This window comes from Falco peregrinus, chromosome 3 (genome assembly GCF_023634155.1).
Source record: "Falco peregrinus isolate bFalPer1 chromosome 3, bFalPer1.pri, whole genome shotgun sequence".
NCBI classification, from domain to species: domain Eukaryota; kingdom Metazoa; phylum Chordata; class Aves; order Falconiformes; family Falconidae; genus Falco; species Falco peregrinus.
Genome location: NC_073723.1, coordinates 20,907,328 through 20,932,358, shown reverse-complemented (window position 1 = coordinate 20,932,358; position 25,031 = coordinate 20,907,328). Strand labels below are relative to the sequence as shown.

At 40.7% G+C, this 25,031-nt stretch overlaps 1 long non-coding RNA gene across 6 annotated transcripts in view; it reads right to left on the bottom strand.

Moving 5' to 3' along the window:
• Positions 1-331: 331 nt before the first annotated feature.
• LOC114013154 (uncharacterized) overlaps positions 332-25,031 on the bottom strand; it is a 59,725-nt gene continuing 35,025 nt past the window's right edge. For 4 of the 6 annotated variants that reach the window (XR_008746264.1, XR_008746265.1, XR_008746267.1 and 1 more), the window contains 2 exons: positions 21,160-21,409; positions 332-13,675 (listed from right to left, as the gene is read on the bottom strand). This is a non-coding gene — a long non-coding RNA (uncharacterized LOC114013154). The remainder of the gene's footprint in view (positions 13,676-21,159; positions 21,410-25,031) is intronic. The other 2 variants (XR_008746266.1, XR_003556027.2) reach the window with 2 other exon arrangements.

Below are 25,031 nucleotides of genomic sequence, written 5' to 3'. Positions count from 1 at the left end.
CCTTCAATATTTAGAGTTAATAACTGGTGCGTGAGATCATTGCACACACCCAGCCTTTTCACTTTGAGGCTGGCTATTTGTGTAAGTTCTAATAAAGACAACATGTCTTGCAAACTGCATTGTTTCCAGGCCCAATGGTTGTAATTGTTCACACTTTGGTTAGTACTTTACATATGTTTTCTCTGATCTTTGGACAAAGTGGCAAGAGGATGCTTCAGGTGGTGTGGAATATTGACGTAATTTTCTGATGACAGAAGAAGGGAGGGTTGCGAATGAGATCTGACAGCTCTGAGAAATGATGTGAGTAGAAGGGTGAATATGAATCAAAGTATTGAATTTCCATTGCATTTTATTTAAAATGTGAGGAAGAAAAAAGAAACTGCTGAGACACGTAAGCTGTTAATCATTGCCAACTACGGCACATGCAAAAATACAAAACCACTGCTTTGCATTAGGTTAAAAAAAAAGGTGCAGAGTTTCTCCAGTGTAACCAGTAAAGTTGAGTAAATAATTCATAGGGCACAGCATACTCAGGAAGCTAGTGTGCAGGAGGTTCTGTGAGAATGAACAGCATTACATTATACTCCACTTACGAGATACCTGTATATTCCAGAAAAAGGTTAATCAGGCCCTGTCCCTGGGAATTTCAGCCTAATGATATTTAATAGCTGCCTGAGGGGGACAACAGGGGACAACAGACATGGCAGATCTGATCAGCTCATTTCCTGGTCCTTAGGCTCTGGTTTTGGCTGTGCTAGTTTCTTGTCATTACTGCTGGAGCTAGGATTTGAGCCGAGGGAACTTCTGGAATTCAGTGTTCATAAGTTACATACACAGACTCTTTGCTTTTTGGTAGAATGTCCTTTTCCTGATTCGTGGCTTGAAACCAGTAGTCTAAGTAGCGAGGGGGGGGAAACGAGGGTGTTATTCCAGCCTCAGCAGGAGCTGCTGCCTCGTACACAGAGAGGCAATGGCTCCCAGCTCTAAACTGTATTCCTCTCACAGCTGAGCACGTTCTGGCTTTGGAGAAGACGATGGAGATCCAGCCCACTGGGCATCACTGGCGGGACTGCGGAGGCACTGCTTTGCTCAGCCGTACCTTGCTTCTGTGCAGAGCAGCCCACCTGGCTGAGGCCACACTGGTGGTCAGAGCGCAGCCTGGAAGCCTCTGATGGACGTGTCATTCATTCAGACAGCGGCAGCATGCCATGCTCCTGTGGACTTGGAGCACTGCTTGGGAGGATTATTCCCTGCTGGAGTGGCATGAGGGTACTTGCAGCAGCAGCTGCTTTAAGCATTTATTTATAATGAGGGCACTGCAGGAGGGCAGCCACAGACTTCTTTGTAGCTGGAGTTTTCTCCAATGGGAGAAACAAATCTCCTAAGTCAGAGGAAATGGTTTTTGGTTTCTGTTTGTTCGATTCTCAAACTCCCTCGAGATGTTAAAAAGAGTTACCTAAAATGATCTGCTGTGAAGAGTCAGGTTTTCATATAGATATTCACCTTTTCCCTTTCCCCACCAATTTTTGTGGCTAAACCTTTGCTCAGAAGAGCAGGCAACCAGAAGGTCTGTTACAAGTCCTCTCTTGCCTACATTGTTTATCATAATGGAGTCAATAGATAGCCAAGACTCTTCTTCTATTAGAACAAATGTCAGGGGGTTTTCCCTTTTCCCCTTCCAGTGATACAGTGGTTATATTGTGGAACTAGGACTCAAAGGTTTGTTGCTGCAACATTTTCTCTATGTGACCTTGGACAATGTAAGGAGTCACCAAATACCTCTTTTACTACTATCGGGGAAAAAAAACCAAAGAGAAATCCAAACCATCCTTCTCCCAGATTTAATGAAATCAGGTAAAGGAGAACTTTATTTGGGTTCTTATCAGGTCAAGAAAGACTTTTCATCGGCCTGGTTTGGGAGTGGGGTTAAAGGAATTAAAGTAGAATGCTGTTGTGGGGAATTTGAAAAGGTTAAAATTGTCATATATTTATTTTAAAATCATAAAGGTATACACAGGCTCACATACACAATGTCTAGCAAGAAATTCTTATGGTTTAAAAAGTAAAGCCTTTGAAATAAACCCAAATCTCTTGCAGCAAAAGTGAGAAGAATTTTTGTATTCAGCAAAGGAAATACTTCATATGTTTTTCTTTAGTGGAAGCAGCACAAAGAACAATTCGTACTGAATTGAAGTTTTGTGGTGTCTCAACTTTGTTTAAAACACTTTGGAGAGTCCAACTTTACACTGTCTGGTAAAAAATCTATTTTTTCAATCATTTAGCTGACACAGCGTGATCTCCTTTGAAGAATGCAGAACAGCCAGAGCAGTCAAAGAGCAATTTCCTTTAAGACAAGAGCAGGCTTGCTTCTTTCTTGAAAGGCCTCATCCCTTGTTTATTGATACAGAACATTCTTATTCACGTAGATGAACTCTGGGCCTCAGAAGTCTTATAAATACTTTTGTGGTTTAATATCTAAACAAAACGAATGAGTACAACAATTCACACATTCAGTGACAAACCTCCTTTGCAATGAAAAAGACTCCTAGAAGACAAATAAATGCACAATTTTGACTCCAAGTGATGCAGAAAAGCTGCATTTAATCCATACATGCACCTGTGGCTGGATGGGTACCTCCAGTTATTACTTCTACTCACAAGAACCACTCCCTTGGCTGAGCTCAGCATTCAGAAGCCGTTTTCCTGCCTAGGGCTGTTTGGGATTTGTACAAAAGGGAACTGCAGCCATAAATTGCTTGATTCATTGGGTACGCTCACAACACAAGCAGAGTGCATTCAGACCTGCAGCCACAGCCACCTTCATTTGAAGACAGTGGGAAGAGGTGAGCTACGTAGTAACCCGGAGGTTATGGTACTTGCTCAAGTAGGAGAGTTGGCTTGTGGACCTTCTAGGATAATAGAGCCCAAGTCCACGGCACTTGCTTCCCAGGAGAGAGCCTAACCAGAGGTCACAGGACACTCTTGAGTAAGGAGTACACTGTCCCTTCTCGTTGAGATCCAGTTACCCTGCAACCTGAATTTTATCATAATTCATGATCCCATCATCATGATCCATGAGCCCAGAGAGACAGCAATGAGGAGACCTACAGTTGGTAACTCAGCAGTGAGGGAGCTCTGCTTCTAAAGCAGGGCTCAGATTGCAGGTGTTCAGTATCAAAACACTAAAACTTTTTTTTTTCTTTGGACCCTTTTACCTCATGAAAGAGCGAATCTTCCAGTAGTACTGCTTCTTTGTAACAGATGAAACTGTGCACTGAGTGGAACTAGATTGAAGTGAAGAGCCATTGCAAAGCTTTGAATAAAATTATTCTTTACTCCCCAAAAGTTTTCTTTTCACCTCCCTCCCCAGAAAGATTTAAATTTCCCTTTACTGTTTTTGGGGGTACTTAACAAAAGTCTTAGCCATGGCTGCCGACCACCTATGTGATTTCCCTGTACTAAGTAATTTATAACTAGCCACAGATCTAAGTCATCATGAAGCATCTAAGAATATAAAAATATAAAATTCGTGGATGCATTGTTCACTTACCATACAACAGTCAAGCATTGCTCCCTGTTATTGCCATCTTATTATTGGGAAAATGCCCAATCCCGCTCATTCTTACAACTCAGCAGGTTCTTTGAAGCCAACAGTGTTTCAATGAGAGATGACTGGCACATTCACTTTTAGGTTTTTGTTAACTAATTTCATGTGACCTTGGCAACAAAATACCTGCTAAATAATTTCACATGACTATGATGATCAACATAGTACCAAAATTTGCAGACAGTGAGCTGGTAGGAATTGCTGGACTAACGGTTGAAACAAAGACGCTCATTCTTTTTCAGGGAAAAAAGGGATACTACTTTGCCATCCCTCTGGTTTTGCAATAAACTTTTCCATTTGTGCTGTGCTGTTTGCGTCTTCTGCGCTGGTGATGAGCTACATTCAACAGACAACAACAACAACATCCTGAACGTTTCAAGCGGTATTTTATTTTGGTTTAAGTCTATTGAAGTAGATAGTATTAAAGGTGAATGGACAGAAACGAGCATAATACACTGAAGAATCAACTCCTTTGAAAGCAGTGAAGAAACAGAAATTGCCATTAGAAGTACTTTAGTAGCAGGCTGGAAGAAGCATTACAGAAACACACAGAACAAATGGAGAGCTCATTAGAGAGGGACTGCAGTGAGCCAAACAGAAAGGCTGGTTGGGTATTTCCAGCTCCAGCTCCTGAACTTTAGTCGTTCAGGGTACCAGAAGAGTGCCTTTTCTGAAGTTCTGTCTATTTTGCTAAAGGATCGTCAAGCTAAGCCTAATTAGCAGATGTTATTAGGAAGGAAGACCACAAGCAAATCCCCATTACATCCGCTCAACCAACAAACCACTTGATACAAACTGACTTCACAAAGAAATGACACCACTTCTGCTATATACCTTCAACCAGAACAATTATGACTACTTAATTTGTCTTTGCATCAGTAATTTCTCATTGTGTTTATGTCCACACATTGCTACTTCCAACAAGACGGTAGCGACAGAGAAGTTCTTCCTAGCCTTGGGGCTGTTTCAAAGACTGGAGTAGTGAGGAACTAATCTCCACTGTCTAGACAGAATTTGGCTTGGAATTTTGGCAATGAGAAATATCATAAACCTGCAATACAGGCTTGGGTGACCTATAAGTAAAAAAATTTGCATTTGGGGATGTAATTTATTCACTTTATTGGTCATTTAGGAAAGGACATAGATTAGAATCACTAACTCATTCCTCAGCTCCTCTTAACAGAAGCTGTTGTTTCTCAGCTTCTGTTTAAAGTAAGCTTTCAGGCTAGAACTTACATGTTTTGTTTCAGTTTCACCCTGTTATGTTTCTCAGAGCTAAGCTAGGGACTGCAGGGAGTACAGCAATAGCTATCCTTCGGTGGTTAAGAATAAGAGAAGCCTTGGCACCAAAACATCCATCAAAACAGCATTCAGTGATGACAAACAAAAAGGGATCCATTATCTGCTTTCCTGCATATATTACAGACCTTGGACCTCCCTGGTTTTCAAGATCAGAGAGACTTAAATATGTGGCAGGATATGAGGCCATAAGCACTACTCAAACTCTCCATGTAGCACTGAAGCAGGGTTGAGGCAGTACCAAATTTTTTACGCCAGCTTCCTGGGCAGGTGTGCTTTTCACCCTGGCTAAAGGACGTAACATTTGCTTAGCTCCTGACAATTGTGGAATGCATTGCTAACCTCACCACAGCCTGCCACAAATGTGAACGGCAACCTACAGCAGCATGACAAACCTTCCTCCGTGTCTAGCTTTAAGCCTTCTTCTCCTTCAAGCCACATGAGCCTGGCAATCATTCAGTCCCTTACTGTCCCTCACCTGCTTTTTGTGAAAACAATGTAATTTCCATTACTGGCATCCAAAACCCAACGTTAAAAATATAAAAATCAGACGGCTATTCCCTCTTTCTTCATGGGATTTTCCAAGATTGTCTTGGATATATTTAGTATTCATGTGTAATGAGTCAGAGTGTCCACCTGTGGTCTCCATAAACCGATTTTGTAAATAGCATTGACTGATGTGACTCAAAAAAAAAAAAAAAAAAAACCAAAAAAAAGGGGAAAAAAAAGAGCCAGTTTCTGTTTTCCAGTTTTAGTCTGAATTCAAACACTGTTTGCAGTTCCAAGAACTCTGTGGGTTTCATGCTCTGGGTCAGTGGGTGGGGAATACTGGAAAAGGCACACTCCATCCTGTCCCCTCGTTCCGGTGGGCTGTAGGTCTGCAGAAAGATGACTGTTTCATAGCACAGCAAACAACCTTTTCATTTAGAAACTGTTTAATATGCAACCTGTAGATGAGGCCCTGGCATACATACTTTCCTGTGTTCATTCCTCACTTAAATTTTGCTATTGAAAAACATTGAATTTTGATCCAGCACAAATGAACGCACAAAATGAGCTGTGGTTTGGTTTTTATAGGTGCTGAAAAGAATGGAAGGATGGAAGTCTCACTGACTTTTCAGTAACACTTTGAAGAATATGGGAGAACAACCTGACTTCAGTTCTATGTTATCTAAGCTCATGCTTATGGAGGTGGCCACACTGTGAAGTGACACCTGAACTGTTTAGTTTGGACTGGAGTCACCTGTGCGTGGTGTGAAGCCCTTTGGGGCGATGGTACTTGTCCTCAGTCTTCAGACAGCCAAACTGTGGGTCTGAAATGCTCCTGCGTGAATTGAGAGGGAACTTTGAGGTTTTTTTGGTGCAAGGGAGAAGTTTTGAGTAGACAGTAAAAGAAGAGGAGGCAGCTACTATCCTGTTAATAACTGAAGAGTTGTGTTAGCTGAAGCTTAGATTGACCCCCCCTTGGCAGATCAATATCTCAAGTTAAAAGCACCATCATGCATAATGTAGGGATATAATATAGATTTGGGTTTAAAGTCAACTAAAAAAGGATAACTGAAATCAGCTCTGCAATGCGGACAAACCCCATCTCCAGAAAATGTATCCCTGAAATGGGAACTCAGGTTCCATTTTAAAATTTGGCATTTCTTAAGACATTCGTAAGGCTCTTCTTAAGTTCTTGCCTTAAGATCTAGTTTCATCCCCATCCTTCATAATCTTTCCATAAAATGAGCAACTAGACAGCTGTCCTATAGCTGCCAAAGGATTGTATAAAACCAGTCTCAATTAAGAGATTAAAGGGACACATAGAAGTGCACAGGTACATGCATTACAAGGCTGTACATGTTCAAAAATAACTAAGGAAATAAAGAAAAAGGATATGCTTGCTGAGTGCTTAAACAGTCTGTGGAGTTTAGTGGAAGTTTTGGCAAAAGCTAAGGGCAGACTGGCCCCTTACTAAACAGAACTGAATGAAATAACTGCTGAGTATGGCAATAGCAGCTGTGTTCCTTTTAGGTTTTACATGAAGTGTGTTGTGTTTGGGGCTTAGAAAAAGACTCCTAACTCACAGCACCTGTATCAAAAGGTCCATTAAGACTCACAGAGCTTTTGAACCTGCTCTGAGTTGCAACCTTAATAACACTGCTTCATTTCCCTTCACCACAATTTTATGAAATTTACAGTTAGCACGTTTTCATTATGGAAGTCAGGAAATGTGATACCTTGAAGGATTTTTACATTAATGTTTCCAAAACATGTGAATCTGGAGCTCAAAGCCAACTTCAAGGCTTGCAAAACCACTTAGGTTGGAATGTATAATATAATAAAAGGCAATAGGCTGCATGACTCTGCCAACCGAAACCATCCAGCACCACACAGATCGATTAGGATGTGATTCTGCCAGGTGCCAACGTGTCTTGTGAGTCACTGTGTACTCTCAGCTCTTTGAAATCTCAACAGAACCAAGTCAAAAGACACCCAGTGCTTACTGAGATCAGGTTTCTAACAAATTGGTAAGAGTGTTTTCTGCTATATGCTTTGAATAGAAGAAGAAACTCAAAACACCCACTCTCAGACATCAAAATTAATAAAATTACCAAGGAACTAGCATTTCTTATATCATAATTGATGCAAAGCAAGCAGCCGAGCTAGCAGATAAGATAAGGCATGTTAATTTGGAATTACAGAAGCATTTGATAGCAAGGTGATGGCTAAAGTTCTATCAGCTTTTCCATTATAAGCCACCATAAAAATTCACTGAACGCAGATATTTGCTGCGTGGTTTCTCAGCCTCGGAGTAATTCTAAAATTTGCATTTGATTAAGTAATTTCCACTGAAAAGAAATCAAATCAGTTATTATTAAGGCATTCCAGATAAAAATTCAGCTGAAGTTTGGGAGGATTAAGTTTATTTGTGCTTTTATTACCTAGCAAACTTTGGTCCTTAACATTAATTGCAATGCTTATTATTCCCTAACTGTAGGACAGACCTTCCTTATTTTAAAAATAAATTGCAAAGGAGTAGAGTAATTGCTTATTCTTTATAAGTACGTGCTAAGTGCTCCTGATGTAGATACATGTGGCTGACAATTTTCTGGTAGTGTTCAAATACGCAGTAGAAATAAAATATAATAACTGACTCAAGCCAAGTATGTCTTCTCTGTGGGAATGGCATCTTCTGCCTATTGTACTTCATACTTTTTGGTGCCTGTGATGCTACGTAAAGATTATTTTTATTTACTGACATAGCACAAATTTCCAGTGTTCCACAGGCTAGCAGTATTCTTGTTTGGATACGATCCCCAGCAGGTTGGGCTCTTTCCAAACAGGAAAGGCACTTCAGCTTTTGTTTCAGCGGCATCCCAGGCTACAAAGGCACAATGCAGAAGCAGCAACTCAGAAATCACTGAAATCCAGCCAGGCCCCCTTGGGCATCAAGCAAAGCCAGTCACCCCTAGAAACACATCAAACACATCAGCTATTGTAACAGTGCCAGCAACCTACACAGACCAAGGGGAAGGAAGTAACGAAGAAAGAACCATAGGCAATTAAAGCAGCCAGAACTTTAAAGTAATTACCCGGTCTGTAATATAGCCAAAAGCCAGGATAGATGCTGCTATCCTTGTGACAAGTGTCATCCAATATTTTACTGAGTGGAGCGGTGAGGACTCAGAGCCTCAGTGCTGGGATTTACCTGCAGGAGAGCCCCCCAGCAGGGCGTGAGTGACTCAGGGTGAAGAATGTCATCTTCTGAATCACAATGCCACTTCCTGTGGCACTTTGTTTTTCCCTCAAAGATTCCCCTGACTGCCTGATACTAGGTAGATTGTAAGATCTTTGGAAAGTTGAATATATATCTAAGATCTCAGACCACGTTTGTGCCCGGTGCAATACAGTCAGCATCCTGGCTTTGCCTCCAGGTTGAAGCTGAACCATTTAATTTCCTCCAGTCCTTATTAAAGGTAGGAATAGTAGGTCTAATTTTAAAATATGCCCTTGTTTTTGTTAAGTGTTGCCTAGCCTTCAGTTTTCTAGTCATTTAAGGAGTAGTCAGTATTTCCATTACAAACTCCTTTTCAGGGATTTATCATTGCCATAAAAACATGGTCTTATGGCAGAAATATACTCTTCACACATATTGTCTGGTGAAGGAAGGTGAGTTTAAGTGTCAAAAATTGCTATACCAGAACAGGATGCAAGGAAAAGGACTAAGGACTTGATTCTGAAAAGAATGTCAAATGCTTGGTTTTAAGCACCTGAGGAATCTCATTGAGTTCCACAGCTTTGTTTACATTTTTAATAAGCAAGCACGGGGACCAGTGTAATTAATTGTTGTTAAAAACAATTAATAAACAAAATAAATACATAACCAGACACCATACATATGCCTAGGATTCATGCAAGTAAAAGCCACATCTGCCAATAGAAGAAAGGACAAAGATCACAATCCTAACACAGAAAATCATGCCATCTCAGTTGCATAATGAATTTCAGGTGTACTTTGTTCAGCTTTGTACTCTCCGCTCTTGTTCAATTAAACTATAAGAAACTCAAGCGGTTAGGAAAAAGGATTGTCTTCTACCCTTTGAAGGAGATAGGTTTGATAACGCAGCAAGTCTTATGCATCTTCCTTCTACCTGCTCCTAATATCTTACATAGATACAACAGGGAAAAAATAATATATATTACAGTTACTGGAAGAAGACTAATGTGCGACAGAAATAAACTGATCAGTGTTTCTGTAGATAACCAGTTCTGCTACTGAGGCTAGAACTCAGAATTTCTGCAGCAGAAATTGTTCCCTCCTCTTATTAACACACTCAAAAAATGGTATCTCTTTTGTCAAAAGTATTTCTCTACACAAATCTAGCAGGACCACATCTGTACAATCCTGCGATGCAGGTAGAGGCAGACTTAAAGCCTGAAACTATTGTCTTTTGATACATACAGCTACTTACTAGCACATATTTTACTGTGTAGATAGTATGTTAAAGGAAGAGCTGAAACTCATACTTATTAAGAAGATACCTAATGGATATAATAAAATAATGATTTCATCTACTGTAGCTACAAAAATTGTATAAGACATACTAAAAAAATGTAAACATAACAGATACGCAGTATTACTTCAAGATGAAACTAAGAGATGGAATACAGAACAGATAGTGGAAAAAATATTTCCTGAATTTTTACATCATAACTATAGATGTTGCAAGAAGTAGAGATCAGGAGAAATTGATAAAAAAGTGAAGGGAAACCAGCAAAGAAAGATCCATTGACAATTTGAACATATTTGCAGAGCTTGTGCCTCTTAATTCTCTACTGCAGTTACCACAAACCCACATCAAATATTCAAAAAAAGTGCCGTACCCAACAGATTTAGTGAGCTGCAGGCCAAAAGCATATGCCTGTGGAAATGAAAGAAGAAGTTTTTTGACGAGCAAGTGTGCCAACATCTTATCATCTCCTCACCTAATGAGTTGAGGTGTAAGCACTGATAAACAATAGCAATCACATCTAAAACAGAAATCCCACTTTCAACAGCATCCATTAAACCACATTTTGACAATAGTTTTCTTTTTTTTTCTGTGCAGTCCATCCTATCTATAGAAATACCAGAATAAGAACACCCCTCATTAAAATACATATTACATATTAAAACACTACAGTGCACTTTAATTACCCATTCAGGTGGTTTTAACATTTACTTCCTGAGTGAAAGGAGGTGCAGCGCCTGCAGACAGACCTGCTCCTCTCAGCCCTCCTCATAATGCTGCATCTGTCAGCTCTTGTGCTTCAGTCTCATTCCATGAATTATTTTTAAAAGTGCTCATTTTTAGTGTAAAATCACTATATAACGTGGGAAAGCTGTTACATAACATGGCATGATGAAACTTACCTTCCTTTTTTTTCTTCCCAAGAGAGATAATCCAGATCTTCATATACTGGAACGGCAGCCTTCTGGGAAAAGTGCAGTTTTCTGCAACTCAGCTCCGGACCAAACTGCTCTACAAGTTCGATTTTAGCAGGCTTTGATCAAGCTTACAGAGAGCTTACTGAAGCAATCTTTCTCATATGTTTGGCCTGCAAGGGTTGAAGTTTGTCGTAGTAGTTACGGGCAAATAATTTTGAATCAACTCATAAAAGACCCATAGTGTTAAAAAAGGGAAAGGAAGAGGGAAGGGGAAAGGGAAGGGGAAGGGGAAGGGAAAGGGGAAGGGAAAGGGAAAGGGGAAGGGGAAGGGGAAGGGGAAGGGGAAGGGAAAGGGAAAGGGAAAGGGAAAGGGAAAGGGAAAGGGAAAGGGAAAGGGAAAGGGAAAGGGAAAGGGAAAGGGAAAGGGAAAGGGAAAGGGAAAGGGAAAGGGAAAAGGAAGGCAAAAAGGCAAAGGCAAAGGCACGGAAAGGAAAGGAAAGGAAAGAAAAGAAAATGCTGCAAATAACAGAGGTAGCCCCACAGGTCAAACTGTTGGGGACAAGGTATGAAGAAGCTGGCCGTGCACACAGACTGTGATGCTGTGTTTTAACCATATCAGGATTGAATCATATTTTTTGTTTAACATAGAAGCTCGAGAGGCTGAAGAATATCAAATTGAAAACAAATTTATCTAAACCTGCTCTTGTTTCCTATTGGACTCCTAGTTCACTGGACAGTCTACTAGAGGTGTTCAGGGGAAGTGAGAATCACCTGAGCAATTTTTATAGGAGCTTTCCAAGATAGAAGGAGACACCTTAATAACTAATCAATTTTTTTCAGCTCCTGAATGTAAGAGCAAAACAGGTAATAAACCTGACAAGGAAGGGTTGTTCAAGGCTGAAGACATCAACATATCCTTGACACTCTGTGAGATCAGCCAGCCGTGTTACTGGACTGATGATTACAAGGTTTTATTTACCTCAATTAAGTAGAATAACGGTGTCACAGGCTTTCCACCTGCACTTCCTGAGGGGATGTAACTTCAGAGCCAACTTCACTTTAAATGATGGTTTAGTAAAAGTCACACAGAGATTTTATGCATGTGGTACCCATTACACGTACTGGAAGCAGTGCTACCTCTCCTGCCATAGTATATGTTTCTCCAAGGAAGGAAACTACCGACTTTAATCTTGTACCAAACATGCCAGCTGAAGGGACTAAAGACACAATTTTTAAGAGTTGCTTTGAAGCATAAGACAAGTGTCTGGGTAAAGCCTCATCCCTTTTACACAGCAAAAATGCAATACCCTGTGTGCTTGGTGTGTATTCTGCACCCAGTCCCAGGAGTGGATGTATCCCCAGAATAACACAGGGGTGCACTCATTTTGCTGAAATAACAAATAAACCAACTGAGGATACTGTGGTGAACAAAAAACCCCTCCTAACAATTTTCCTTATGGAGGTACTAAGCTGAATCTTTAATACTCAAATATATCAAAATGGTGCTTAGGCACATTTAGTCTGAAAATGTCAAGTGCCATGTGCTGCTTCAGACAAAGAAATATTTTACAGTAATATCTTCTCAAAACTCAAGTAATTTTTAAGCAGTAGTTTATAGTTACTCATATGCCTTTGGGCACTTGCATCAAAAAGTTTTTACTGAGAAGGGGTCAACACACTCAGACCCAGCAAAGCACTGCTGATGCAGAAAAATTTGTCATATTTAGTCAGTGTGTTACAATGAACAAGAGCCATTTGGGATCGGCTGTGTCTCAACAATTCAGCTGCATCTGTTCACCTCCACTGGCACTGCAATACACAGAACGTCAGAAAAAGATTACTTGTGGAAAAGGAAAATAAATTAGTGCTGAAAACTTGTAACATATTGGATTAGTCTTAGGAGTAGACGTCCACATGAAGGAAAATTTATAGGAAAGGGACAATCTGCCGTAAAAGCCTACTTGGTAACTAAGCAAAACACTGAATGTCTGGGTCTGCTTGCGTTATGCAGCAGGTCAGGAACAAAACCCAAAACAAGGTGTAGGTTTGCCAAGCCTCAGCTCAGCAGCCTGGTGCAAGACTCAAAATAAAAATAGTGTCTATAATATTTAGCTTCTTTATGGCAGAAGTTGTTTTTTAAAACTTCGTAATTTGGTTTGGGGGCTGGAGGGGTTATCTTCCTATTGATTTTAAAATATCTGCCAGTTTTCTTATAGTTCTGCTCTACTGTTAAGGACAAAGGGTGAATTTCTGCTTACAGCCCACACATTATTTGCTTTACTCCTTCCTATGCCTTGGCATTTATACTAGCTTCTGATTTAAGTACTCAAAAAGTGACAGGTACATATGAATGGATGAAGCGATCCATTGAGTGCAGTAATGCTGTATTGGTAGCCCAAAAGTCATTCACATTGCTGATCCTTTCAGATTTTTGGACTCAATGGGAGTTTTTCTACACTGGTTATTACTTACCAAAGAAAGAGCATTAAGAGATTGCAACACTGGCAAAATCAAACTTGCAGAAGTTAGGCAATAACAGATTTGCATTTGCCCAGATAGCCTAAATTTTGACACTTTGTGCTCAGGCTAGGCATGAAATGGAGAAGGGCAGGCGTGCAGTGTTGCAGAGTGAAGGATGCTTGGGAAACCCCAGGTTTGGTACTTCCTGATTTCGAAGTGTTGATTTTGTAACCAGATCTAATTTCACATGAATCAGGGCCGTGGGGAAGAAAGAGCCCATGATGAAGGCAATGGCAGACCGTAGCAGAACACACCAGCACCGGGCTGAATTTGGGTTGGCCAGACAGACAAATATCTGGCATTTCCCAACTTCAGAGGACTTGATTTTCCACCTAAAAAAAAAAAAAAAAAAAAAAAAAAAAAGTGTGAATTTCAAGTGTGTGTGGCTACTTTACCTTTTAAAGAAAGCCTATCTGTTCACATGCAGCCACCTCTTCATGGGACATCGATGCTGACTCCTTGTGATAGCTACACAGAAGGCAGCTGCTGGAAAAAAACAGATGAATGGTCTCAACTACCAGCCACACACACCTTATTGCCAGTGGAGAGAATTGGTGGGAGAGGGGGTGGAGAGGGCTCCTAGAGTGGGGCAGAGGAGGGAGCCTCCCCCAGCCCCCTTTTCCCAGAGAGCAGCTCCAGCATCCCTGTAACCTTTCCTGCTGTGCTGGCTGCAGTGGAGCTACTGGCATGCCAGCACCAAGTGTGGTGCTGGCAAGCTGCCACAGCATCCCTGAGCTGTGGTAGGGAGAGGTGGGAAACCCCTCTGGAAAAACAATTTTACGAGACAAAAGAAACCTATTTTTTTTCTGCACTAAGAACACCTTCCTTTTTGTCCTGCTGCATACATATCATACGTGCACACTCCTCACATAGCCATATTTCAAAGCCCTGTTGGAAGCACCAAAGATGTTAAAACTTCTCAGGAGATGAAGTAACAAGTGCCTTTTATGCTGAAATGTGTCAGGGCTCTCTGGCATACAGGTAGGCCAGCTGCCACCCCAATGATTAAAGCAATATAAGATACAGCCTCCCACAGAGCATCAGGTTGAAGAAAAATTTCCTCCTGCATTTCCTCCTTTCCTCCAGTGCACACTCACATATGGAGTGCCCAATGCTGCTCCAGGTTACCCCAACAAACGTGCTACCACTGACTTCAAGATGAGAGAAACCCTCAGTAGGTTTCTTATCTGGTCTCCCTGAATAAATCAAAATTTTAAATGTGCAAAGCAAATGCTGAGTGTCTGCCATAGCTATTACAGGAAGAAAAAAAGAATAATGTCACGTAATAGCATGTTTCTCCCGCAAGAAGCTTTGATGTCAGGAAACTACCCAAGTACAACTATTTCTTTAACTTGTTCATCTTTGGGGGTTGCCAGAGGAAGGTCTCTTTTCCCTTCCAGACCACCACAAAGTTGAGACACGGAGAACAAGTGATCGTCCACATGACTCTTCTGTAAGAGTTCTGGATTTTCCAAATGGCCATTTACAGTTAGATGTTTATTCATTTTTCCAGTCAGTAAGCATTACAAAAATAAAGGACAGAAAACCAGAGGTTATGCTAATAGTTCCCAAGTGACTATCAAGAGCGTGCAGTTTCAGTGTCTGATGCAGATGATAGTAGATTTTCTCAGGAAGCTAAGGAAAGACACAGCCCAGCTTTGTGAAATTGCACAGAAGATAAAAATTTGCAAAATTTGTACCTGTAAAGCTGTATCAACAACTGAGTTTTAGGTGATTCTTTGAATTATTGGTAACATTCATCACGTTCTCTGACAGACATCCACAGCAATAGTTGTAGCGAGGTAGTGAGGAATTTCCCATCTCAGCTGAAAAGCTCTTAGGTGAGCAAATACAGCTATGACCTAAAACAATTCTTTCAGCTGAAGAAACAGTACCAGATTTCTGCTCTTCTGACACTCAAGACATATTCTATAGTTGAGATCTGACATTTGTATTGTTTTTCTTTTTTGTTAGATTTCCTGTCTTAACTAAGAATCAACCCAAATTACTGAAATTCTGTGTACTTGACTAAATGCTAAGAATGATGGCCCATTTTACTGCTCCCCAGCATGATTCACTGAAGAATCCAATATGTAGCCTTGCTCCAGCAGTGGTGGAACAAATTACACCTTGCTTCCTCGTTGGGATGTTGATAAATAGATAAGCTGTTCATCAGCATTAAATGTAACAACCCTTCTTTGTGATTTCTCCTTTTTGCAAACCTCAGAAACTTCTGAAGGAAATCTAATACAGATCAATGAGCCATACCAAAATGAAAGCACTCATGGACACAAAATTGTATTGCTGGGCAAAAGCACAGAATTGTCTTCAACAGAAACCTTTCTGCATGTCTTACGATCTTTATTATATTATTTTTCATGTGTATTCACCCTGTATTTTTTCTCCTTTCCAAAGTAAGTGAAAAACAATTGCTTGGAATGGAAGGACCTTTAATATGTCCATTCTTACGTTCTTCTACATATACCTGTTCCCATTGTGAGTTTATGTCATTCTGTTGAAGTGAACCTGGTGAAGAGATGGACTGGGCTCTTATATTTAAACACTCAATTTTCCATGCTATGTAATTCACAAAGGATTTTGTATAAAACTCTGGGAAGTTAATGTGATTTTTTTCTATTTCTCTATCACAGACATTTAACTCTTAGTTGTCTTTCTGAATGTTCACCCACAAAAATGTTTCCTTGGAGTCATGCGTTTTCACTCACTTGCATTCAAAGACCCACTGGAGAAGTTCATTCCAGTTCTGTAGCTTCCTTATATTTTTCTCTTTTCCGTATTTACTCCTTTTCACAGAAAGGTAGCTTGGGATATTCTCTGTTGCTCCCATCTCTTTCCCAATTGCATCATGCGTTCTTCCCAAACTCCTATCACATGCCTTTCTGGTGTAACTAGGTGGGATTAAAAGAGCTACCTGGCTTTCTTATGATCACTCATGGTGGAATTTGTTTCTACCACATATAGGTACAAAGCCAAATGCTTTGCAGAAATCTATTAGAATCAAGTCTCCAGAGTTATGAGATACCACAGCCAAAGGGAAAATACAGCCACAACTTCTTCTGGACCTGAACTGTCCTTGGGAAGAACTGCATAAGTGATTCTGTGGCATCGTGCCTCAACTCCTTAGCTTTGCTAGGCCTAACTGACTCACGCTGGATCATCTCAGCTCTTCTCTGTAACCAGCGCACTGATCAATCTGCAAAACAAATCACTTCCCATGCATAACGGAGGGATGACTCTCTCTCTCTCTGCTTTATCAGGCAAATTGGCTGTCTCATCTAAAAGGTTATTTCTGCAAAATGTTGAAGTTTTGTTGCAAATATCTGAACTCATTTTTTTCTCAAGAAAGATATTAAGTAGCATCAAAAGAGAACAATCCAGGTCACTAAGGACAGTCAGGTAACATCGCAGCCACCTCCCTATATGAAAGACAGTGGTAAGACTTAAAGCCTCCCAACTTAAATAGCTGTGGAGTTTTTCAAGAACACTATATACTGCAACAAGCTAAAACAGTGGACATCAAGATTGTTATCTGATGGAAAGCAAACTAAGTAACATGTATTTCTGTGTGCTGAAAAATGTCACTGGTAAGTACTACACTTCAGGATAAAAGGTGCTCTCTACCATGTCAGCTTTTAGGATATAGGATATAGGATGTAGGACTAGTTGGCATTTGGGCCTCCAGTTCATAGGAAGTTATAAATTCTTCAGATGCAATTGTTCATTTAAACAGGCACACATATTCAATATACTTTACTAAACAAGCACTGCGGAAGGTCCAGCAGGTTACAAGATGAGGGTAACTAGCCACTGGAACAGGGTAGTTGTGTTTTCACTCACTTTAAGTACTTCAACAGTGATGATACATCTTCCCATCACCACCAGCAGCTGTAAGCAGGAACTGTTCAGTGAAATTCCAAGGCTTATGTTACGGAGGAGGCCAGCTGGGATCATCATAATGATCCCTTCTGGTCTTAAAAGCTCTGAATACCGTATGTAATCCCTGTAATTAATCTAGCTCCATAGGCTTCTGTTTACGAGTTAGTTATTTTGGCTGTCTGTATCAGGAGAAATAACTAGTTGCGGCCAGTCAGGGTTTATTGAAAGTAGGGAATTACTATTTGAGGTGAAGTCTGTTTCTAAAAAGCCTGCTGTATAAGCCTATGCTCTTTGGAAACACCAGAGTTGATCTCTATGACACATCTTATTTGCCGAAAGTTTACGGTAGATTGACTCATGCAGTTTTATGTTGTGCTCTGTTTAAAATACTACTTTTTTTTGGTTGAGTGGTAGCTGTTTCAGTGGTTACCTTTTGGTTTGATGGTTTGTTTTTATAGGGCAGAGAAAGTTTACCCAAATTACGAGCAGTTGCCAGTACTGCCTGAAGAAAAATGTCATCCTGACATTGATTTCTTTGGGGAATGAATCATGCAGCTATATAACTTTTAGCAGTGCCGTCTGTCTAGATTTGTGATCTTTTTTCTTTCTTTTAGTACAAAGTTTGTCACTTGAAACAATGCGTGATGTCTCGTCTTAAGCATATTTATAGTTTTCCCCGTGTTTACTAACAGTTCTGTTCTGTGTGTCACTTGTGTCTGGTACTATGCATCATCAGTAGTTCCATTTCAGTATAGAAACCCATAATTTCACTTTATATTTTGTCCATATGCATCATTTTTGTGGCTATGTTTTATCCATGATGGGGCATTACAAGGAGGTCTTCTTAATGATAGAAACCGTAATGTGTCCCAAATATAGCACAGTATGGATAATTGCAGACAGGAGTTCAGGAGTATTTTTGGTTTTGACAATTAATGACTGCCTGCATGAAAGTTTTAATGCATTGCATCACATAAAAAAAAAAAAAAAAACAAACCAAAAAAAACCAGAACACCAACAGAAAACCAATGGCACATTCTTTTGGAGAGTTCCCTTAATCCAAAGAAAATTAAAATGGTCAAATCTTTACATCAGCCCAAGCAGAAAATGTAAGTAATGAATACAGCTTTATGGATTTCTTCAGGTCAGATGCTGCTCATTTGAAATGTTGCACTTAGGAGGAAAGGGCTGAGGAATCCCAGGAGCAGCAGAATCAAAACAGCAGATGTTTCTAGTCTAGTTCTAATCCCATGTAATTAGAATAACAGATAAATCATAAGTTCTTATTTTCTCATCTCTGCTTTCTTTTTAAGTTTGCTTAGTTCTTTTTTTCCCTTGCTCTACTTCTGTGTGCCCCTGTTACTTACTATTTATTAAGTGCTGGCTGATGCAAATCTTTGGAGTTATGAAGCTATCATGTTTGCCATGTTTAGGGCCTCTAGTCAATAAATCTCAGCTCTTGCCCTTTGCTTCCTTGAAAAAGGCAGTTCAGCATTCATTTTGTGCCTCTGTTGCCCTTCCCACCACAACATGGAGAGACACTCACTGAACACGTGCCTGACTGTATGGCAGAGCATGATGGTGGGAATGGTCATCACATCTGAGGGAGCCAGCACAGAGGACACACTGGCATCCACACATAGGAGAAGTTCACAGTTACTGACTCATCCCCCGCCACAGATCCTCCTTAAAGGAAAACACGTGCTGTCTATGAATCTCCTCCTAGTGTTAACAGGCAGCAATTCACTTTCAGATCAATTAAGTCTAGAAACAATATTAAAAAAAAAAAAATCATTGAAAAGAGGCCAGCTTCAGCTGGGGAACTGGCATAGGCAGTATCGAGCAGGACGCCAGTCTAAATCCGCTTCCAGTGCTCATCTGTACCCTTGTGGAATTGGCTTCCCACCTCTGTGAGCAGGCACCGTGCCATCCTACTGCACGGGTACTAGGGTGGGCAGCCAAGCAATCCTGTGCACGCACTGACTGTGGGCACAAAGGGCACAAATCCAAGCCCAGGAATGTGGATGCAACAGTATGGCTGGAGCCTCTGCACAGACTCAACAGTTACGGACTGTGTCAGCAGTGTGAAGCTGGAATCACCTCCAAGATCAGCCAAACAGCCTCCTCCACTGTGTGAAGTCATTTTTGTCACCAAGGGATCAGGACATATATTGCACAAGAAAAGAAGAGGGAGGAAAGGAAGGACAAGAGCAACTGGAGATTTCTTAATGATGGGTTGGCATTCAAGCTCTGCCTGCCCTTTGCGTAGTCCTTATTCTTTTGATTAGGTTGTTGGTCTTTGGAAAGAAAACATCCGATCTGTGATGGAGCTCTGTGGATGCTTTGCATGGCAAATCTCTTCTGTGCTGTAAAGCCAAGGACCAGTTAATATTAGAGATAATCTCTTATCAGCTGCACACAAGTTCAGGTTTATTCTTAACTGCTTCTGGCTGGTCATGGCCCAAGGGGTAAAACCTCTCTACCACAGTGTAGGACAAAAACCTACAAGGATCTGCTGTTTCCTCCCAGCACATGCTGCTCTGACCAAACTGCAAGCATCTAGCAGACTGTAGCAATTTCTTGTCCCTTAAACTGAAAGTGACTGTGAATCCCATAATAAAGTTGGAATCTCCAAAACCCTTGGAGAAATGACAATGCTACATAATGTTTTACTGACAGTGTTGGATATAGTCCGATGCTGTCCTTGGAACTGATTTAATGTTACTTCTAAACTCATAAATTCGTCTGAACACTGCTATAAAAGCCCACACATTAAACAAAACCATGCACCCATTCTTGGTGATGAGACATACTGTGCTGATCTATGAGCCTTTCTTCTATACCTATACGTACATTGCTGCAGCCAGAGAGCAGGTAGATTAAAAAGCAAAGCACCCAAGCAGGTGTCACTTCCTATGCGAGGATGAGACAAACAGAAACTTAAAGTCTGGGGGAGTCCTGCCTTGGGGAAAAATGCAGAAAATTCAGTGGTTCCCATCAATGGCAAAGTAATTACTATTCAGAAATCTTTTTATAAGACCTGTAGCTCAATTTTTTCCTTGCCAGGAGTGGCTCAGCGGTAGTTCCAAGTGATGTGAATTACTCCAAATGCTAGGAGTCACAGCAGTCCTTTTATCCAGTCTGTACTAAGTGCTGTACTTATTATGTTAAACCATTGTTAAACTAAAATCCAGCCATAATGACACCACATTGTATACCTAAGCAAGCACCCACAATTCAGAGCCACGCATATGAAGTCAGGATTGGAATCCAGCCTTCCAGTTTTCAAATCACAGGCCAAAAGCTCTGGAGGTACTAGCAATCAAAATTCAGCAGAAAAATACCATTACCTTTTATCCTTTTTCATTAATCAAAACCTGAAGTTGCAAAAAGTCCAATTCATTAGCAGGTTATAAAAACCCAAAACAAACAACTTTCTGGATATAGACTGAGTGAAGGGGTTTTTTTTTCCTTTGGTTTTGTTAGGCTGTCAAGCAGAAAATACACCACCACCATCACCCTCCCTCCCCTTCACTAGCAAACAGTCTGGCAGACAATAACTAGGAAGGTGGGAGAATGAGGTTCAAAACTTTCTTTTTCTTGCCAAAAGGACACCCACACAGACATGAAACAAATGTTACGATACACATTACACAACACTGTGCGTCCCCAAACACCAGGGAAGCAACTCAGGAGGTAAGACAGAGTTCACTGAGCAGGACAGATGTCTTGGGACACATTTAGTAGCAGGGTTCAGGCCGTGATGGAGGCCAGGAGCTCTGAGAGCAGCAAGTGAGCCCCTTCGAAGTGGTCAGCCGCCAATGTCACCACTGGTGGCGTTCAAGAACACAGAAAAGAAAAAGAAAAAAAAAAAAAGTCTGGAATGCCTGTTATAGATTATGCATATATTGTCACATACCTCTGGGCTAGGAAGGAGGTCTGCAAGCTTTCTCTGTTTTCCTGTGGATCCTTCTTTGTTTATTGTGTTCTCTTCTCTCTCATCTTCCTCATACCCTTGCCTTCCATTTTTGCTGGATTAGCTCATAAACATTCCAGGGCAGGTAGATGCCTCCTGATTCGTTGGGGATTCTTTTGCAAAAAGCGCTGAAGAAAGTGCTAAAAGTTGTTTGGTTCTGGCTCTGTTCAGAAAGTGTGCAGCAGAGTTTGAACTGAAAAAGAAGGAAAAAAAAGAGAGAAACTAAGTAATTATAGATCTATATAATCTATAAATATGCAGTTCAACAAAAAGGTCAAATGGGTAATGCAAAGCACAGCAGCTGAATGCTAGGACCAGGAGAATAAGATCTTGTAGGACTTGTTAGTCTTGTGCTTTGAAGTTTTGTTGTTGCTCTGTACAACAAACAGGTTTCATATAAAATCCACAGGTCAGCACATCACCTGGGTACCACTTACTCATTTGCATGTTTTTTCCTGGGCACAAGCTTAGTGTCTGCCATCTCTTGTGACTATGTCTTCCACATATCACACGGCTTTCTCCAAAGAACCACACACAGTTCACCACTTCATGGAAGGGTTGTGAGCGTGCTGGCAAGCAAAGCTCAGCTTTGCACTAATACAAAGCTTCATACATGGCTCTGTCAGTCTGTACTTCAAGGTCAGTAACTTCTCTGTTCTCTTAAAAAATGTTAAAGAGAGCAAGATCAACCTTTTTTGGTTTGTCATGGTGGGGAGTATACATGTTCTCTTGGGGCAAACTGAGCACAACTTTGCTGCTAATCCTTATTATAAACTTAGAAAGCAAACTCAAAAGACTGCTTGCCAGTTCTATTTCAGCTCACAGCACTGTGTTTAGGTCTGTTTCTAAATAGAAATACTTTCATTAACCATGCAGCCCTCTGTTTAATTTCTTAAATGTTTTATTATTTTTTTTAGAGAGGAGCCTCAAACCAGAATGGGAAAGACATAACTGGGCAGGACAGAAGTGATTCCAGGCAGAAGATTACATTTGGTCCCTATTTCTGCAGCCCAAAATAACAACTCTCCAAAGAGCATTGGGGATATTCAAATTCCAGAGCCAGAACTCTAAGCTCCATGGCTCAAGACATGATGTGATCTCTAGGAGGAGAGCGAAGGAGAGCTCTAAAAGACAGAAATGCCTGAGATAAGAATGTAAAAATCCAGGGCTGGGTACATGCCCATAATCTCTCATGTGTAAACAAACAGTTAAATTTGTGACAGGGAGCAGCGTGTTCAGTTTTCTGAAGAAGACATGTTTCCCAGAAGGAATTACATAAATATTTATGAAAATAAAGCAGGAAATATTTTCCCAGGGTAGGACACTGGTCAGCACTGCATCAGGTCAGCAGAAGCCGGGGTTTATTTTGTCAGTCTTCCCCTGGAACTGAATCATTGCCCTCTTGTTTGCAAAAATCTGTTCTGACACAGGAAGAGGCTGCACTTAGATAAACACAGTTACAAACCACACTGAGTATTTCACTTTCTATCACATCTCTGAATGCATATATGAATGCCTTACTTTTTTTGGACAGCTTCTCTGAGTAGTGATTGCATGGAAAACAATAGCAACAGGTATCTTAGGCCTCTGAGGAAGGCCGATGCTGGATGAGTGAAGACAAAGACATCTTCAGTAGAACCAAAAGCCTGCAGGTTAACTGCCAGGGAAGTATTCTTAATGAAAGTATTTACAACAAAAGTGCTTATACACATTCACTGGGAGCCAGTAAATTCTTGCAAAGTGCAAAAGTTAGAAATGCAAAGTTGCAATGCAGTGCTACCTGAGCGAGCAGAAGTTATACGCAGTTGAGGTCTGTTTAAAAAACGGGGTATGGAGTTTAGCACTGCTCCTCATAAAGCATCCAGCAGCTCTTTCAATCTGCACTCTGCAAACCAAGCTCCTTCCGAGATTTCGGTGCTGACCCGGGCACCAGCTGTCTCCAGATCCCTCCTGCCTTGCAGAACATGCTTCCAGGTGGAATCTGGGTCAGCTTTTCTGTTTAAGCCCTAAAAGCTGAGGGGGACAGGAGTGGGAAAGGAGAGGCAAGAGTATCCCAAGAAGGGGTTGTAAGCTCTAAAGCAGACCTAAGTTTCTGCTAGAGCGTCATCCCTGTGTCAGACCAGGGAACACTCACACCCATCCCTCAAGGTACCCAACTCAACACAGAGTCAAACTCACTAGCAGGAAAGCAGGGAGATAGGGGAAACATATATTTTTACGCTGCTGAGGTTGATAAAGCCCTTCAAATATCCAACAAAAATTACCTAAAATCATTAGAGTCCTACAAGCTGTATTTACTGAACACAGAAGCAAGGAGATTTTGGAGAATTTTGTTCTCAGTTTGGTTCTTGTCAGTAATTTGCAGGCATATCAAGTCTAGTCATTGTTTATATCTTACTCAGAGGAACAACAACTGGTGGAGACTGTGTTTACAGGCTCAAGTATTCACTGCATGGTGTCAAAACCAAAAATGATTCTTTACAAAATAGGCCTAGGATTACTTTCCTCCCTACGCTTAGCAAACTACACGTTACTGCTTTTCCTTTCCATTCTCTCTAAGCTTTGCCACTGCAATTGATGTATCCAATACAATCGGCTGATACCAAGTTGTCATGACCTCTGACACCAGGAGAACAGAAACCATCTAGGATCCCAAAGCAGAGGAATATTGTACAGCTTTTTTCCTTTTACTTCAGATGCCCCCGGATTTATTCAGTACGATACAGTACAGAAAAGGAAAGTTCTCCTTAACACTAAATTTGGGTTAGAAAGGATGCCAGTGGACTGTCAGCACTTCTGGCTGAATCAGACCATGGTTATAAGCAGGATGTATTAAGCTGGAGTCCAACCACAGGATCTGGGGCTCTACAAATTATTAAAATTGGCTCTAGATCTAGCTGTCTTTTGATGAACACTATTTCAGAATGCTGTCCGTAGTCTTTATAGTTACTGACATTTAACTGCTAATGTCTGAAAATAACCAAGTGGACGTAATACACATGACCAAGGAAGTACTTGTACTCCAAGGAGGCAACGCACTACACAAAAGTTACCTGACTATTGCTCTTCTCAAAGGACCAGAATCCTTCAGGATTTTCTTTTGTGTCTTCTCAGGGTTTCCTTGTAAAGCGTTCATGCCCTAGGAAATATTTGTTTTATGCCTTTTATGTCTGGACAACACTGCCTGGTTTGTTTTTCTCTCTTGCCTACAGACATTTCTCTAAGGCCGATTCAATGAGAATTAACATGCACAATAGGCAATGTGCCTCATTAAATCTCTATCAGCAATGAAGCTGCTTGAAGATTTTTCAATGAAACTGGTTTGATAAATACCGATTTGCCAAAACTCAAGCTTTTTGTGCTAGTATATCAGTTTTGATGGATTGCCTGTTAAAGCAGGTTTCCTAGCTTCAGGACAGGATTTATGGTCCAACATACAGGAAGACATAATCGATTAGCAAACAGCCTTGTAATAAGGCAATATAACCTTAAGGCTGTGGTGCAAACATTGGTTTGAATTAGGCAGAGAAAGAATTTGAATCTGGATTTCCTACATTTTTAGTGCCTTCATTACCGAGCTCCTGGATATATTAAACTTCATTTCTCACTGTGTGTTTAGGGGGTTTGTGACTGTCATGGAAGGAAAAAAAAAAAAAGGTATTGACTTCTTTTCTAATGTGGAATAAGAACATTTGTAAATGATCACAGCAATAGTAGCATCAGAAAAATGTTCCCTGCTTAGTCCTGGTCAGTGACTGAAGTGGTTAAACAAATGGTTTCCTCCCTCACTTACACTTACCCCTCTTTATCCCTGA